The sequence below is a fragment of the Macaca nemestrina genome, chromosome 7 (genome assembly GCF_043159975.1).
Source record: "Macaca nemestrina isolate mMacNem1 chromosome 7, mMacNem.hap1, whole genome shotgun sequence".
Taxonomy (NCBI): Eukaryota; Metazoa; Chordata; class Mammalia; order Primates; family Cercopithecidae; genus Macaca; species Macaca nemestrina.
The window spans coordinates 16,735,666-16,754,049 of NC_092131.1; the positions used below are offsets into that span (position 1 = coordinate 16,735,666).

The window sequence follows — 18,384 nt, forward strand, 5'->3', positions numbered from 1 at the left end:
GTTAGCCAGGATGGTCTCGATCTCCTGACCTCGTGATCCACCCGTCTCGGCCTCCCAAAGTGCTGGGATTACAGGCTTGAGCCACCGCGCCCGGCCCCACTATGATTTTCAAAGCATAACTTTTTATAGTTCCACACAGTCAAAAAGACACACCTTGGTCTTCCAGAGAGCTGTGCCTGAAGGTGAACCTCAACATTACTGAAGGACCAAGGGCAGTCATTTAGTTTCTCTACAATTCTGTTTCCTCCAAGACAGCATGAGGAGATCCAAACTACAGACTTCATGGAGCTTCTGGAAGGATAAAACAAATTCAAGTCTGTTTAAGAAACGCTTTGAAAGCTGTAACATGTGGCATAAATGAAATATTGCCTTAAGGCAGGTTGGAAAATCCTTAAACCCAAAATAAGAAAATAAACTTTTTTTTTTTTAATGCAAATACCCTCTAGCAACTTGGCAGATCGCCTGGAAAGGCTGAGAAATCTGTCAAGGAGAGGGTTGGTTTTGTGTATCTGTCATGCTCCACTGAAAAAGGGAGGTATTAATTGAAATTAATTGAAAGAGCTTATACCTGTGCACTTGGACGAGAATCATTATCAAACCAGGAGTAGCAGCAATCTGCATTGCCCACAGGAACCGCGCAGGCACAGAAGTTTTGGGGTGGGTCAAGGAATGCAAAGCTCAGAGTGCAGGAGAGGTGGGGACTTTGGCAAACCAGCAGCTCCAGCGCCAGCTGCCCTGCGGAAACGTGAGTCCATTCTTTCACACGCGTACAATTTCCCAAATTTCCAAGAGTCCTCACACTTACAAATAAAACATGTCAGGGACCACCAGTTGGCCTCCAGGGATCCAGCCCTCAGCTGGAAGTGACATCTGACTCTTTTAAGATGCTTCCTGGCCAGGTGTGGTGGCTCACGCCTGTAATCCCAGCACTTTGGAAGGCCAGGCTGGGTGGATGGCTTGAGATCAGCCTGGTTAACATGGCAAAACCCTGTCTCTACTAAAACTACAAAAATTAGCCAGACCTGGTGGCACGTGCCTGTAGTCCCTGCTACTTGGGAGGCTGAGGCAGGAGAATAGCTTGAACCCAGGAGACAGAGGTTGCAGTGAGCTGAGATCACACCACTGCACACCAGCCTGGGCGACATAAAGACTCCGTCTCAAAATGAAGGGGGGAAAAAAAAAGATGCTTCCTCATAATTATGTACAAGCCACAGTTTAGCCTTCTTTCAGTTAACTCCACCCTGCCCTGCCCTTCCCACCCATCGCCTCCTTCCCCTTCCTGCTTCCTCAACTTCACTCCACCCCTCCAGTGAAGCCAGCTTTCCTTCTTCCTACTCCCGGCCTCTCCTTTCCTTCTTTTTAGCTCATACTCGGTTACCTTTAAAGCACAAAGCAGCTCTCCTCCCCTGCGTGCCAATCAATGCCAACATTCTTCCTGCCAACGTAATCTCAACCTGCTGCCCTCCTCCAGCACTGGGAAAATTTTTGCAATTTAGTGTGGTTCTTATGAAGGAAGGTGGGTTATAGCCAGCTCTCGATCTCCCATAGTAAAAGAAGACAGAGGGGAAGTACAGATAATCCTACAGAAGAGACCCCCACAAAGTCACCTGGCTCTGCCTTTAGCCTTGGGTGGGTACACAGGTCCAAAGCACACCACTGCAGTCCCCTGTGCCATGTTGGTGTTGATGCTCCCAGAGGAGGCTGAGATGAGCTAACCAGTGGCCTGGAGAAAGACTTGGAGAGGATTTACAGAATTCTGCCTCCAGCCAACGCGGGGGTGACCAGCCTGGCTGCTACCTCACAGCCATCATTCACTCCTCAAAACAGGGAGGGACTTTTGGGCCCTGCAGGTATCCACGAAGCTCTGGCCAGTGTGCCTGCAGCAGCCCGGAACCCCTTCCCCAACTGCCCCCTCGATTAGCTTTGTCACCTCATCCCCAGCAAGCCTGTGGCTAAAAGGCAGTTTCAGTTTTACTTTCTCTGCCTTCACGTGACCTGGGAGTTCTCAAGGGCAGTGACAAGGACTGAAAGGGCCTTGCAGGAGAGAGAACAGAGGAGAAACACTGCCAATACCTGATGTGTTCTGTCCATCCTCAGGTGCTATCTGACTTGAGCCAAGCCTTGATTTTTCAAGGAGAGGAACAGTTGGGCCTCAGTGGAGAATTTCAGGGAATTTTCTGCCTTGCTCACTGGTTTTGCCCTGCCATTGTCCTGTGGTGGGCTCCCAGAATACCCTTGGGCTTCTTAGGTGGGGTGGGGCAAGGTGGATGTCGCCTGGGGCAGAAGGAGGGACTGTGCCGTGCTCTGTTCCCTTCTGACTTACTGTTTGTTTGGGGCGTCTGGACGAGGGCTACAAACAGTTCTTCTCTTTGTTTCCACGGCCTTGCAGAATGTGTGCTTCCCTCAAAAGGGCATAAAGGCCCCCTTTCTTCTGCTCGCCCGCGCCATGGGGGGTTGTTCTGCAGGACTCGGGTCTACAAGCTGGGGCCAGCCCTAAGCACTGACTATGGCAGCTCCATCCGCTCCCACAGCCTGAGCTCACGTGGCCCATGCAGCAGCGTGCTCTCCTCGGCAGCCCGCCCGCCCCAGTTCTTAAAGCTGCAGAGCTGCTGGCAGCTGGCTGGCTCCTGCAAGCCCAGTTCTCCCTGCAAGAGTTAACTTGCTCTCCCTGCGTCAACAGAGGCATAATTTTGAAAAATCCTGATGGCTGGGTCACAGCCCCAGAAATGCAGATGTAATTGATCTATGGGTGTATGGCCTGGGCACTAAGGATTTTTGAAATCCCTCAAGTGATTCCAATGTGCAGCTGATCTGGCGAATCGCCATCTGTGCTGTTCAAACTTTAGTGTGCACTGGGATCACTAGGGGATCCTGAAGTGCAGGCTTGATCCAGAAGATCTGGGGTCAGGCAGAGATTCTGCATTTCTAAAAAGCTCCCACAAGACACAGCTGCTGGTCCGTGGGCCACACTGTGAATAGCAAGGGTGATGCTTTGAGCTTGGATCTGCATGCTGCCACCCACGTTTAGAGGTCTTGGTAAGTTTCTAGGCCTGTTTCCTCCTCACTTATCTTGCTTGGCTGCTCTGAGGATTGACTGAGATAATAAGCATTATGCACTAGAACAGCATCAGCACTTAGAAAGTGCTCAAAAGATGTTGACTATGACCATGATTTTCTCCTGATCTGTTTTTCTCCTGCTTCAAAGTCATCAGGACTTACCTTTGGACCCAGTACAACTGACCCTTGGACAACGTGGAACGCTGAACCTCGTGCAGTCACAAATTCATGTATAACTTTTGCTGTTGTTATTTTGACACAGAGTCTTGCTCTGTCACCCAGGCTGGAGTGCAGTGGCACGATCTCGGCTCACTGCAACCTCTGCCTCCCGGGTTCAAGCGATTCTTCTGCCTCAGCCTCCCAAGTAGCTGGGACTACAGGTGTACGCCACCACGCCCAGCTAATTTTTGTATTTTTTAGTAGAGACGGGGTTTCACCATACTGACCAGGCTGCTCTCGAACACCTGCCCTTGTGATCCACCTGCTTCAGCCTCCCAAAGTGCTGGGATTACAGGCATGAGCCACCTCACCAGGCCAATTTTTTTTTTTTTTTGAGATGGAGTCTCACTCTGTCGCCCAGGCTGGAGTGCAGTGGCGCAATCTTGGCTCACTGCAACCTCTGCCTCCCAGGTTCACACCATTCTCCTGCCTCAGCTTCCTGTGTAGCTGGGACTATAGGCGCCCGCCACCACGCCTGGCTAATTTTTTGTATTTTTAGTAGAGGTGGGTTTTCACCTTATTAGCCAGGATGGTCTTGATCTCCTAACCTCGTGATCCGCCCACCTTGGCCTCCCAAAGTGCTGGGATTACAGGTGTGAGCCACCGTGCCCGGCCTATTTTTTTTTAATTTGTTTATTTTGGTTTTGTTTTTTTGTTTTTGCTTCTTTTTCTCTTTTGTTATTACGCATCTTGTTCTTTTTTATTTTTTTTAAGTAAGTGTTCAATAATGTTGGAATGAGTGAGTGAGTGAATGAATAAATGAACGGGTTAAAGTGAAAAGTGAAAGGTGTCTTTTATTATAGAATCAAAAACCCCATGTCATGCAGCCTCACCCACCCAGGATGCCATCTCTGACCTGCTGGACCCTCAGGCATCGCTCTGCGAAGGTCCCTAATGACCACAGCTACCCATCGTGTGTGTTCTCCAGCCCCAGCTTTCCTGCAGAGCCCTGCATCTAAGTTGCTCTGTTTGGTGTCATGTTTCCAGAGAATGAAATAGAATTAATCAAAAGGTAGTTGTTAAATTGATGCCAGGCTCACAAAGGAGAGAGATCCCATCTGTTATGTTAAACTTTTTCTTTCTTTTTTTTTTTTTGAGACAGAGTTTCGCTGTTGTTGCCCAGGCTGGAGTGCAATGGTGCAATGTCGGCTCACTGCAACCTTCGCTTCCCGGGTTCAAGTGATTCTCCTGCCTCAGCCTCCCGAGTAGCTGGGATTACAGGCGTATGCCACCACACCCAGCTAATTTTGCATTTTCTTTTTTTTTCTTTTTTTTTTTTTAAGTAGAGGTTTCTCCATGTTGGTCAGGCTGGTCTCGAACTCCCAACCTCAGGTGATTCTCCTGCCTCAGCCTCCCGAGTAGCTGGGATTACAGGCAAACGCCACCACATCCGGCTAATTTTGCCTTTTTTTTTTTTAAGTAGAGGTTTCTCCATGTTGGTCAGGCTGGTCTCGAACTCCCGACCTCAGGTGATCCGCCTGCCTCAGCCTCCCAAAGTGCTGGGATTACAGACGTGAGCCACTGCGCCAGGCCATGTTAAGCTTTATTAGACAAGAGTCAAAAGGTGGAAAAAACTTGTGTCCAACAGATGAGTAGGTAAACAACATGTGATACATACATACAGTGGAATACAATTCAGCCATGAAAAGGAATGAAATTCCTATACATGCTACAACATGGATGAAACTTGAAGGCTGTATGGTCTGAATGTTTGTATTCCTCCAAACTTCATACATCGACATTTATATGTTGAGCCCTAATGATGGCATTGAGGCCCCAAAGAACTGCCTTGTTGCTTCCACCTTGTGAGGACACAGCCAGAAGGCATCATCTATGAATCAGAAAGTAGGCCCTCGCTAAGATCTGAGAGTGATAGCCTAGTAAGTTTTAAAAAATATAAATAAAGGCCGGGCGCAGTGACTCACGCCTGTAATCCCAGCACTTTGGGAGGCCAAGGAGGGCGGATCACAAGGTCAAGAGATTGAGACCATCCTGCCCAACGTGGTGAAACCCCATCTCTACTAAAAATACAAAAATTAGCTGGGTGTGGTAGTGTGCGCTTGTAATCTCAGATACTTGGGAGGATGAGGCAGGAAAATCACTTGAACCCGGAAGGCAGAGGTTGCAGTGAGCCGAGATGGTACCACTGCACTCCAGCCTGGCCACAGAGTGAGACTCCGTCTGAAAAAAAAAAAAAAAAAAAAATATATATATATATATACACACACACACACACACACACACACACACACACACACATATATAAAGAAAAATAAAAAGAAAATGGGCCCTCGCCAAACATGTTACCTACTGGCACCTTGATCCTGAACTTCCCAATCTCTAGAACAGTGAGAAATAAATTTCTGTTGTTTATAAGCCACTCTATTAATGGTATTTTATTCTAGCAGCCTTAACAGACTAAGACAAAAACATCAAGCCAAGTGAAATCAGCCAGACACACACACATACAAATTGTATGATCTCACTTATATGAAGTACCTGGAGTTAGGCAAATTCATAGAGACAAAAGTAGAATGGCAGTTACCAAGGGTTGGCAGAAGGAGAACGAGGAGTTACTACTGTTTAATGGCTACAGAGTTTCTGTTTGAAATGAAAAAGTCCTGGAGATGGATAGTAATGATGGTGGCATACCATTGTGAATGTACTTAATGCCACCAAATTTTACACTTAAAAATGATTGAATTTTACATTATGCATATTTTACTACAATGAAAAAACTTGATTAGGAACCCAAACTATTGGCCAGGCACAGTGGCTCATAATCTCAAAACTTTAGGAGGTTGAGGCAGGCGGATGGCTTGAGGTCAGATCAGCGGTTCGAGACCAGCCTGGTCAACATGGAGAACCCTCGTCTCTACTAAAAACACAAAAATTATCCGGGCATGGTGGCGGGCGCCTGTAGTCCCAGCTACTAGGGAGGCTGAGGCAGGAGAATCGCTTGAACCCTGGAGGTGGAGGCTGCAGTGAGCTGAGATTGCACCACTGCACTCAAGCCTGGGTGACAGAGCGAAAATTGTATCCATAAAAAAAAAAAAAACAAAAAACAGACAGACAGAAAGAAAATGAAACCAAGCAGAGCTTGGAGGATTCCTTGAAACCAAGCAGGGCTTGCAACATGCCCTAGCCTTTCCTTTTCCATTTTTTCTTAAGGCTTAAAGATGAGATGCAGAGCCTCAGAAGGTTAAACTGTGTGTATGGCCAGAGGTGCAAGGAATGCCAAATATTAATATTTACAGTTGGTTTCTTCAGTGGGTGAGATCCAGGCAAAATTGCTCAGGAAGAGAAATATTACAATATTCAGCTGGTGTTCACAGTGTGCTTGGGAAGAGAAGCAATTGCTTGTGTCAAAAGAATGTAGAAAGTATAATCAAGCTATTGTTTGCAATTGCTTAGCTAAAATGAGGCCCCCTCCAGGGGGAAAAAAAAAAGAAATTAAACCTAGGTAACAATTGTATGCCAAGTAATCGTAGTTATTTAAAAGTTCAAAAAGAGAAGGCAATTGAAGGGATTCAGTGAGCTGATAGAAACAGGAACTCAAGATGTTTTTCCCAAAGAGGTTCCTCAACTTGAATTAGATATGAAGCCTCCAGACGTGGTCGGCTCTGAAAATGGGGAATATTGTGGACTGAATGTTTATATCCCCTCCAAATTCCTGTGTTGAAGCTCTAACCCACAATGTGATGGGTTCTGGAGATGGGCTTTGGGAGGGAGTCAGGGTTACATGAGCTCATGAGCGTGAGGCCCTGGTCTTCTGGGATCAGTACCTTTAGAGACCCCAGAGATCTTCCTTTCTCTCTTTCTCTGCCCTGTGAGCACACAGTGATAAGGTGGCCATCTGGGAGCCAGGAAGAGGAGCCTCATCAGAACCCAACTACCTACTTTCTGATCCACTTCTGCCTCAGGGAATTACCGGTATGTTCCCTGCAGCCTGCAGCCACTAACTACCGCTAATGAAAACGTTGATCTAGGACCAAAAAGCCTGGGGCAGGGAGGGTTTCCTGTGACCTGCTCATAAATCATACTGTCTTCATGGTGCCTGGTGGCACCCAGCTAGCCACTCCCCTCAACAGTGCCAGGCCCTCACTAGCTGGAATTTCTTGAAAGGTGAAGCAACTGGTCCCCTGTCCTAGGAACACAGTGGCTCTTGAGTCCATGCTGCTATTGGAGCAGAGGAAAGTCATGGTCCCTGTTGGAACGGAGCCCACACAACGGGGAGACTCCATACGCACAACTAGGCTTCAGTGCAAGGGTTCCAGGGTTTGCTGAGTTTTCAAAAGTACATTTCTCAGCCACAAATAATACCATTGTCACGGTAGCACTTCCTGTTTTGCACAAGTCAGTCATAATAAAAACAGAAAGAGGCACGAGGCCCGCATTCATTATGTCTGTTCAGTTGTTTGGGAAATGATGAATTTTAGGGGTGGTTTAGAGGCAGGCAAAGACCCACGAAAGGCAAGGAGCAGCCAGTTTTCCTTCCCACACCTCCTGTTCCTATACTGTGGGCCTGGAGCATCACAATCCATTTCCTGACAGGTCCTTGCTCTCTGGTCCCTTTCCTCATCCTCCACACTGCTTCTAGACCAATCGTCCCAGAAGGATATTTTGGTTACATCATTTATTTGCTCAAGATCCTTCAAGGGGCTGGGAACGGTGGCTCATGCCTGTAAATCCCAGCACTTTGGGAGGCCAAGGTGGATAGATCCCCTGAGGTCAGGAGTTCGAGACCAGCCTGGCCATCATGATGAAACCTCGTCTCTACTAAAAATACAAAAATTAGCCGGGCATGATGGCACATGCCTGTAGTCCCAACTACTAGGGAGGCTGAGGCAGGAGGATCCCTTGAACCTGAGAGGTGAAGTTGCAGTGAGCCAATATCATGCCACTGCATTTCAGCCTGGGCAACAGAGCAAAACTCCATCTCACCAAAAAAAAAAAAAAAAAAAAAAATTCTTCAAGGGCCTTTCCAGTGACCACAGAGTCAAGTCTAAAGACTTAGACGGCCCTCCTCTAGGGACTGTGAACTTATCGACACAGACTCTGCTCCCAGGGCTAAAACTAGGATGAAACTGGTGCAAAGTTTAAGGGAGCACCAAACAACTCAGTAACCAATAAGAATGCTAATTTTTTAAAAATCAAAGTTAACGAAAAAATTCCACGATGAACACAATACCAAACTTTTAAACAAGGACAGGGTCTGACCCTACACTTGTACGCTCGGCTCCCGCCTGGCCCTATTGCTTCCTCACTGAGCTAATCAGTCAATCAATCGACTCCTTGTTTCCAGAACCATGCAGACACTTCCACCTGCACACATTTGCTCCTACTGCCTTCTCCCCCAGCACCCCCCAGAAGACCAACCCCACTCCTCTGCTCACCAAAGCCTTTTTCTCTCCCAGCTCTCATCTGCGTCACAAACCCTTCCCTTTGCTTTCGCTTCTCTGAGCTCCTCTCATTCTTATTGCCTTTCAAGGGCTTCAGGCTTCCTTGGCAGCAGCACCTGGCAAGCACAAGCCTCACTCCCTGATCTCCTTCACATCTTTGCTCCACGGCCACATCCTCAGTGAGGCCTGGCCTGGCGCCCTCCATAAAGTAGCTCCCTGTCTCGTGTCTCCCACCCCCACCAGCTCCTCATCCCTCTGGACCTGCTTTAGTTTTCACAGCACTTATCGCCATCTGATACACCATTCCATTGTTTTCTCTCTAGCTAGTCTCCGTCTCCCTGCGCTGGAATCTAAGCTTCACAAGAGCAGGTCTTCATGTCTGCCTGTTCATGGCTGAGTTCCAGAGCCTCCAACAGAGCCTGACACATGGCACAGAGTCAGTAAACACGTGTCAAACAGAATCTCTTCACACTCACTCTCAGCTGCAATCTCAATATATCAAGCAGATAAATGAAGGGTTTTTATTTTTTTATGTTTTTTGAGATGGAGTCTCACTCTGTTGCCCAGGCTGGAGTGTAGTGGTGCGATCTCAGCTCACTGCAACCTCTGCCTCCTGGGTTCAAGCGATTTCTCCTGCCTCAGCCTCCCAAGCATCTGGGATTACAGGTGTGAGCCACCACCCCGGCTAATTTTTGTATTTTTAGTAGAGACAGGGTTTCACCACATTGGCCAGGCTGGTCTCGAACTCCTGACCTCAGATGATCCACCCACCTCAGCTTCCCAAAGTGCTGGGATTACAGGTGTGAGCCACCACACCTAGTCAAAAGAAGGGTTTTCAGTTAGTATGAAATAAGACACGAGAACATATAAGAATAGTGTATGTTCAAATGTATATGATTACTTAGAAAGGCAGCCAAATGAAATGTTTTAGCTTGCTTGTACATAAAAATTTGAAAATTGATGCTATGGACACTTGTGGACATTCAGGCACCATCTCCTAGCATCCTCATTTCACTCTAAATTTGCATTTTTCTTTGCACAAACTCAAGAGAACCTTGATTCACTCAGATAAGCAATTGCAAATTGTAACTGTGTAAAAACCAAAACTTTAAACATAAACGGGTGAATTTTATGGCATGTGGATTATATCTCAATAACGCTGTCAAAAATAGTTCCTCTTGCAACTTTTATCTGGGTGAATCAAGATTTTCCTTTATTTAATAGAGAGGGAAGCAGACACTTCATTACAGCCTGGACAAAAATCTATTAACCTGAAACAGAACTTAATGTGTTGATGATCTCCACTGTTTTGAAATTTCGCCTTCAATATATTCATAAGTGAGGTATTTTTTTTTGAGACAGAGTCTCGCTTTGTTGCCCAGGCTGGAGTGCTGTGGCACATCTCTGCTCACTGTAACCTCCACCTTCCGGGTTCAAGGGATTCTCATGCCTCAGCCTCCCGAGTAACTGGGATTACAGGTGCACACCACCATGCCTGGCTAATTTTTGTATTTTTAGTAGGGACGGGGTTTCACCGTGTTGGCCAGGCTGGTCTCAAACTCCAACCTCAGGTGATCTGCCCACCTTGGCCTCCCAAAGGGCTGAGATTATAGGCATGAGCTACTATGCCTGGCCAAAGTTAGTTTTTTTAACTACAGTTTTAAAATATAGTTACGTGCCATATAATGACAATTCAGTTAATGCCAGACTGTATATACAACAGTGGTCCCATAAGTTTTTTTGTTGAGGGGAGGGGATAGAGTTTCTCTCTTGTTGCCCAGGCTGGAGTGCAATGGCAGATCTTGGCTCACTGCAACCTCCACCTCCCGGGTTCAAGTGATTCTCCTGCCTCAGCCTCCCAAGCGGCTGGGACTACAGGTGCACGCCACCACGCCCAGCTAATTTTTATATTTTTAGTAGAAACAGGGTTTCACCATGTTGGCCAGGCTGGTCTCGAACTCCTGACCTCAGGTGATCCATCCGCCTCAGCCTCCCAAAGTGTTGGGATTACAGGCGTGAGCCATCGCGCCCGGCCCTGTAAGGTTATAATGCCATATTTTTACTGTAGCTTTTCTAGGTTTAGACATGTTTAGGTACACAAATGCTTACCATTGTGTTACGATTGCTTACAGTAGTCAGTGTCACATGCTGTATGGGTTTGTGGCCCAGGAGTAATAGGCCATATCATATAGCCTAGATGTGTAGTAGCCTATGCCACCCAGGTTTGTGTAAGTAAAGTCTATGACATTTGCACAATGAGGAAATTTCCTAATGATGCATTTCTCAGAACTTATCCTTGTTAAGTCATGTCTGACTGTAGTTTAAAATATACTTTAAAACAGAAATTGGAATTTAAGAGTTTGAGGACGCCCCTTGAAGCATCTCTGAAGAATGAGTTTCATAGAATACTATTTGGCAACTACTGGTCTTTTAATAATTGGGCACCTATTATAGCTGCCTGACTTTTCCACATATTCCTCTATGTTGCTCTCCTGTTTATTCACCACGAGCAAGCTCTCTGGAGCAGAAATCCTGCTTTGCACCTCAGGAAAAAAACTTAGTACCAGGCCTGGCACAGGGCTCATGGTCAGCCAGTGGTTTGCTGTTGCTGCCATTTCATTGAAATTGAATTAAACACCTATCTCGATGTGATCTGGTGAGTCCTCAGCACCTGTTCTTGAGTTGTCTGGTGAAAAGTAAAACGGTAGTGCATTTTTTTTTCTTTATTTTTTTTTTTTGGTGAGATGGAGTCTCACTCTGTCACCCAGGCTGGAGTGCCGTGGTGCGATTTCGGCTCACTACAACCTTTGCCTCCCAGGTTCAAGCAATTCTCCTGCCTCAGCCTCCTAAGTAGCAGGGATTACAGGCATGCACCACCAGCTACTTTTTGTATTTTTAGTAGAGACGGGGTTTCAACATGTTGGCCAGGCTGGTCTCGAACTCCTGACCTTAAGAGATCCTCCCACCTCAGCCTCCCAAAGTGCTGGGATTATAGGCATGAGCTACCACGCCCAGCCAATAACACAATTTTTATGTAATAGAAGTTATAAATAAAAATAACAGCTAATACGAATTAAACTCTGTGTCATAAGATGTACTTGGATTCCTCATTCAGTTATCACAACTCTATGCAGTAAGTGCTGTTATACCCTCATTTCACCGAAGAAAAAACTAAGGCTGCCAGATCACAGGGGAGAAATTGTGGCTAAGACAACAGCGGGGAAGCTGAGAGCTGGGACTCCAACCAGACAGTCTAACTCCAGAGCCAGCTTAGAAATGATCTGAAGTCACTGGACAGGCCAATTTGGAAGACAGAGGAAAGAGAAATTCGAGAGCCCAGGACAGAGTCAGGCAGAGGAGGAACCTGCAAAGGAACGGCCACTAGATAGGAGGAAAACCAGGAGAGAGAAGTGTCATGGAAACCAAGAGAGATGAGCTGGGTGTGATGAGTGTGGAAAGCCGTTTCTCGGACTTGGCGTCATGGACGCTCTTGGTAACCTTGACAAGAGCAGCCCCTACATCCAGGTTTCTCAATTGCAACACTACTGACATTTGGGGCCAGATAATTCCATGTCGCGGGGGGCTGTCCTATGCATTGTAGATGTTCAGCAGTATCTCTGGCTTCTGCTCACTTGATGCTGGTAGCCAACACCCTTCCCCAGTCACAACAATAAAGAATGTTCTCAAACATTGCCAAATGTCCCTAGGTTCTCAAACACTGCCAGATGCCCCCAGGTACAAAATCATCCTAGGTTGAGCACTACTGCTCTGTAGAATGGTGGGTGGAAGCCAAATTGGAGTAGGCAGAGGAGGGAATGGGAGGCGAGGGAGAGGAGAAAGCCTGCACAGACATGCGCAGAAGTGAGAGCTGGGGGTGGGGGAGGAGCCAAGGGAATGTTCCAAAACTTTCATGTATGTATGTGTGTATATATATATGTGCGTGTGTGTTTCATATATGTGTTTGTGTGTGTGTGTGTTTATATATATGATGAGAGATAGCAGAGAAGGGCTGTAGGTTGATGGCAATGACACAGGAGAGAGTGAACGTTTGCTGATTTGCTGATGAAGAGGAGAGATATATAAAGAGAGAAAGAGAGAAACAGCAGGTGTGAATTTCTGGGGTAGGCAACAAGAAATGGGATCCAGACTACAAGTTGCAGGATTTGCCTTTGCAGGAGTAGAGACATTTGCTCTGGTATAAGAGAAGCAAGAGAGGCCTTATGCAGAAGTAGATGTAGGAAGGCGTGTGTATTTGGTGATGGGGAGAGGAGGGAGCTCCCATCTGTTGGCTTCTATTTTCCCAGCCAAGCCTGCGACAGGGTCATCGGCAGAGCTGGGATGGAGACGGAGGAGGAGGGAGGAAAAGGCACAGAATACTTATCTTGGAGTGCAGCAAAGCAGGCTAAAAGGAGAAGGGGGAAGGATTGCTAGGCCGTGTTGATAGCCCATTTGCAGTCTGAGACCAGGAATTTGAAATGAGGCCAGCCCATGTGGTGTGAGAATTTTCTCCGGCAACTTCATCTGCTCTGGGAGCAGTATGGAGTGCGTGGATGAAGCTGGGTGACTGGCAGCAGCTCCCAGGCAGCCTACGGGAGCAGGGTCCTCATTAAGGACCAATCATTAAGTTGCTCTCCCTTGGGCCTGAGAGACACATGGGGGTATCTTTGCACTTTCAAGATCAAGAATGGAGGGGGTGGCCGGGCGCGGTGGCTCAAGCCTGTAATCCCAGCACTTTGGGAGGCCGAGACGGGTGGATCACGAGGTCAGGAGATCGAGACCATCCTGGCTAACATGGTGAAACCCCGTCTCTACTAAAAAGTACAAAAAACTAGCCAGGCGAGGTGGCGAGCGCTTGTAGTCCCAGCTACTCAGGAGGCTGAGCCAGGAGAATGGTGTAAACCCGGGAGGCGGAGCTTGCTGTGAGCAGAGATCCGGCCACTGCACTCCAGCCTGGGTGACAGAGCGAGACTCCGTCTCAAAAAAAAAAGAATGGAGGGGGTGCCGAGTAGGGTGGCTCACACCTGTAATCCCAGCACATTGGGAGGCTGAGGCAGGTGGATCATTTGAGGTCAGGAGTTCGAGACCAGCCTTGCCAACATGGTGAAATTCCATCTCTACTAAAAATACAAAAATTAGCCAGTCGCGATGGGGGGCACCTGCAATCCCAGCTACTTGGGAGGCTGAGGCAGGAGAATTGCTTGAACCTGGGAGGCGGAGGTTGCATTGAGCTGAGATCATGCCACTGCTGGGTGATAGAGTGAGACTCAGTCTCAAAAAAAAAAAAAAAAACCACATACACACACACAAACTGGAGGGGGTCCCAGCAGCATCCTCCCATCCCCAGAAGCAGATGCACAAATCTGCTAGACCACATGCAATTCCCCATATCCATGCCCTGTAGAGCCTGTGAGCCCCTACTTTACCCTAACAAGAAGAAAACCAAAGTCTGCTGACATTCCACAGTCTCTCAGCGGACACCACTGCTCCTCTGCCATTCACACCTGCCTCTACCCCCAATGCCACTTTCCTTTTGGCTCCCATGGACGGTTCCAGGGCGGCGGGGGGAGGGCAGGGCAGCAGGTATGAGCAATGAGTCCAGGTAGAAATCAATGTACAAAATTCTAGATATTATGATCTGCTCGTCTTAAAACGAGGGAAGTTCACTACTAGACACAAGACAAAAGGACACTTTCTTGAGAAGGATTTAAATTCACCCTAATACTGGACTTCATCCATCGCCTCACAGAGAACTTAACAGTAAGACATTCCAGAAGCCTTGAACAATGATCACTTCACTGGAGCCAGAAAGTCAAATCAGAAAATCTCTGGGGATTTATTTTTTAAAACTATATTCACTTATTTAATATTTTTATAGTTTTTAATTAATTAATTACTTTTTTTTTTTGAGACAGAGTCTCACTCTGTCACCCAGGCTGGAGTGCAGTGGTGCTATCGTGGCTCACTGCAATCTCCGCCTCCCAGGTTCACGCCATTCTTCTGCCTCAGCCTCCCGAGTAGCTGGGACTACAGGCGCCCACCACCACGCCCGGCTAATTTTTTTGTACTTTTAGTAGAAATGGGGTTTCACCATGTTAGCCAGGATGATCCACCTGCCTCGGCCTCCCAAAGTGCTGGGATTACAGGCATGAGCCACCATGCCCAGCCAGTTTTAAATTTATTGATACATAATAGATATACATATTTCTGAGGCACATGTGATAATTTGATGCATTCATATAATCAAATCAAGGTAACTGGGCTATCTATCACCTTAAACATTTATCTTTCCTCTATGCTAGGAACATTTGAATTATTCTCTTCTGACTATTTTGAAATATACAATAAGGCCAGGCATAGTGGTTCACGGCTCTAATTCCAACACTTTGGGAGGCCAAGGTGGGAGGATTGCTTGAGCCCAGGAGTTTGAGACCAGCCTGAGCAAGATAGTAAGATCCCATCTCTAAAAAAATAAAAAATTAGCCGGACATGGTGGCACACACCTGTGGTTCCAGCCACTTGAGAGGCTGATACGGGAGGATCGCTTGAGGCTGCAGTGAACTGTGATCGTGCCACTGCATTCCAGCCTGGGTAACAAAGCAAGAGCCTGTCCTCCCCAGAAAGAAATGTACAATAGATTGATGTTAACATAGTTACCCCATTGATCTATCAAATATCTGATGATTTACTTTGACTCAACTCAAGAATGCGTCCATAAGCCAATTTTATGATTTGTGTGGCATTTGGAACATCCCTGAAGTGTTAGGATGTGGCCCAGCAGCACAGGAGTGCATGACTTCCAATGTCCTGGTGGAAACGTCCTATCATTGTAAGGGCATCAGGGATGCTTGCTTTCTGAGCATCTCCACAGTGTGGCTGCTGGCCAGGCTATCGCCGAGAGGTGGCCTAACCTCACAGTGGCTCTCAAATGAAGTGAGAAAGGCAAATATCACATGATTCCACTTACATAAGGTTTCTTAAAGAGTAAAATTTAGATAATCCAGTAGTAGAATGATGGTTGCTAGGGGTCAGGGAGGTGGCTGAGGGTGAAGAGTGGGCTCCTAACCCAGGAGCATGAAGTTTCCGTTAAGCAAGATGAATAAGCTATAGAATCTTCTGCCCAGCATTGTACCTATAGCCATAGCCAACAATGATGTTAACACAGTTACCTCACTGATCTATCAAATATCTTTATCAATACCCATAAAACTTTGTTAAGAGGATAGATTTCATGCTAAATGTTCTTACCACAATAAAATAATTTTTTTTTTTTTTTGAGATGGAGTCTCGCTCTGTTGCCCAGGCTGGGGTGCAGCAGCATGATCTCAGCTCACTGCAACCTCTGCCTCCTGAGTTCAAGAGAGTCTCCTGCTTCAGCCTCCCGTGTAGCTGGGACTATAGGTGTGCGCCACCATGCCCAGCTAATTTTTGTATTTTCAGTAGAGACGGGTTTTCACCATGTTGGCCAGGCTGGTCTTGAACTCCTGGGCTTGAGATCCACTTGCCTTGGCTTCCCAAAGTGCTGGGATTACAGGCATAAGCCACAGTGCCTGGCCAAAATAAAATTGGTAAAAAAAGAATTCACTGGAGAGCTTGTTAAAACGCAGATTCCTGGACACCACTCCCAGAGTTCTTGATTCAGCAGGCCTGGGGGTAAGGCCCAAGAATTAGCATTTCTCAGCTTCCGGGGAGGCTGGTGCTGCTGGTCTGGGGACCACACCTTATTACCACAGTGGAAGAAGATGGGATGCTGTCAGGTTGGAGTTTGAATTCCAGCCTCATCCAGCCTTGCAAGCTCGAGCAAGAAATGTCAACGCTCACCTAAAATGGGAATCAGAGTATGGTATACCTTGAGAAGCTGTTTTGGAAATCAGAGAGAAGTCATGTTAAGTCCAAGGTCCTAAGTAGGTACCCAGTAAAAGAAAGCAGTTGCTATTTTTATCACCATTTTAACACACCTCCACAACTCACAGCTGTTTGGATTAGGCATTCAAGACAAGCATTGACTTAGCCTCAAAAGTCGTGAGGAGGTTACTGAATTGGTAATCTCTCCACCCTCTCTTCCTCCTCTTCTGAACACCCAGGCACCAAAATAGCCCCTAACACCCACCAATGCACTGCCAGCGATGACATTTCTAAGCGGAGGAGATAACTGATCACTTTCAAATTTTGTAATATTTTAAGTACATTATCTTTAAAATCTGGGTCAGGATGAATATTGAACTTGGGCTCATCAAATGTTAGAGCTGAAAGGAAACTTCGAAACCATCTAATTTTCTTTTCTTTTTTTTTTTTTGAGACGGAGTTTCGCTCTTGTTGCCCAGGTTGGAGTGTAATGGCGCAATCTTGGCTCACCGCAACCTACTGCCTCCCGGGTTCAAGTGATTCTCCTGCCTCAGCCTTCTAAGTAGCTGGGATTACAGGCATGTGCCACCATGCCCGGCTAATTTTGTAGAAACCATCTCATTTTCTAGCTAAAGGCGAGGATGTCGAAGGTGAGGAAACTGAGACCTAGGGAGGGGTAACAACTTGCCCAAGGTGGCACAGCGAGTCCAAGGGCAAGGGCAGACCTGGAAATCACGTGTGCTGCCTGCGGGCCCTGGTTTAGACTTTCATGGCCTGACTCTCAGCCCAACTGACCCAAAATGCTATGCTTTCCTAAATAAAACTGCAGATCTCCTGGGTTGGTGGGGATACCCAGAACTGAGTAGGAATAATTCTCATTCTAAGGCAATGGTGATATTCCCCTAAGGGAACAGATCAGAATCTCTAAGAAAAGAAGGCAGATTTTTATGCTTATCAGTGAAGGGCCTTTTTTTTTTTTTTTTTTTTTTTGGAGACTGGGTCTCTGTCGCCTAGGCTGGAGTACAGTGGTGCAATCGCAGCTCACTGCAGCCTCGACCTCCCGGGCTTGAACAATCCTCCCACTTCGGCCTCTCCAGTAGCTGGGACTACACGTGCATGCCCCTATGCCCGGCTAATTTTTGTATTTTTAGTAGAGACAGGGTTTCACCATGTTGGCCAGGCTGGTCTCAAGCTCCTGAGCTCAAGTGATCTGCCTGCCTCAGCCTCCCAAAGTGCTGGGATTACAGGCATGAGTCACCGTGCCTGGCCAGTGAAGGGCATTTGTTTAAAAGTGTTTGGAAACTCTGACCCCACACCATGTGACCTCCTTTGTTAAATTGCTATTCTCTTCAGTAGGTTAGGAGGTAGTCCCATTTGCTGGCCTTAATTCTTCTAAAGCTACCTCCTGCATCAGGCAGCCTCCTTTCTTCTGCTCTTCATCTTCTCTCATTCTCCTTACACCGTACCCCAAATGCAGAGAGAGCTTGCTCTGTGCCCACAGCAGAATAGACATCTTTTACCTTTACCTAACTCATAAAGATAAATAAGCTAAAGACCTAAATACATTACATTTTCTTTTATTCCATTATTTTCCACTATTCAATCAGCCAATATTTATAGAAGCCTGTTACTTGCTAAGCATTCATTAACTGTCACTGTGCTTACAAGGAAAGTCCCTTACTCTCATTCCACAAATATGTACTGAGTGTACCCAGGATGTGCTGGCCATGGGCCACATGGGTTATTCAATGATCAACAAGGTAACACAATCCCGTCCTCATAGAGTATCCAGTCTGCCTTCTAAGAAATGACATCTTTTTGGCAAGAGGACAGGCCTGCAGCAGTGGTCAGGATGAGGCAGGTA

General features: G+C 46.8%; 1 protein-coding gene across 9 annotated transcripts in view; it reads right to left on the minus strand.

Annotated features, from left to right (window-relative positions):
• The window catches only part of DGLUCY (D-glutamate cyclase), a 164,747-nt gene that overhangs the window by 106,460 nt on the left and 39,903 nt on the right, over positions 1–18,384 (minus strand). For 2 of the 9 annotated variants that reach the window (XM_071099720.1, XM_071099721.1), the window contains exon 1: positions 2,324–2,545. The exons of 4 other annotated variants lie outside the window; for them this stretch is intronic. The gene's annotated coding sequence lies outside the window, so the exon portion shown is untranslated. Of the gene's footprint in view, positions 1–1,607; positions 2,036–2,073; positions 2,546–18,384 lie in introns of those variants that run through there. 3 more of the 9 variants (XM_011717244.3, XM_011717243.3, XM_011717245.3) reach the window with 3 other exon arrangements.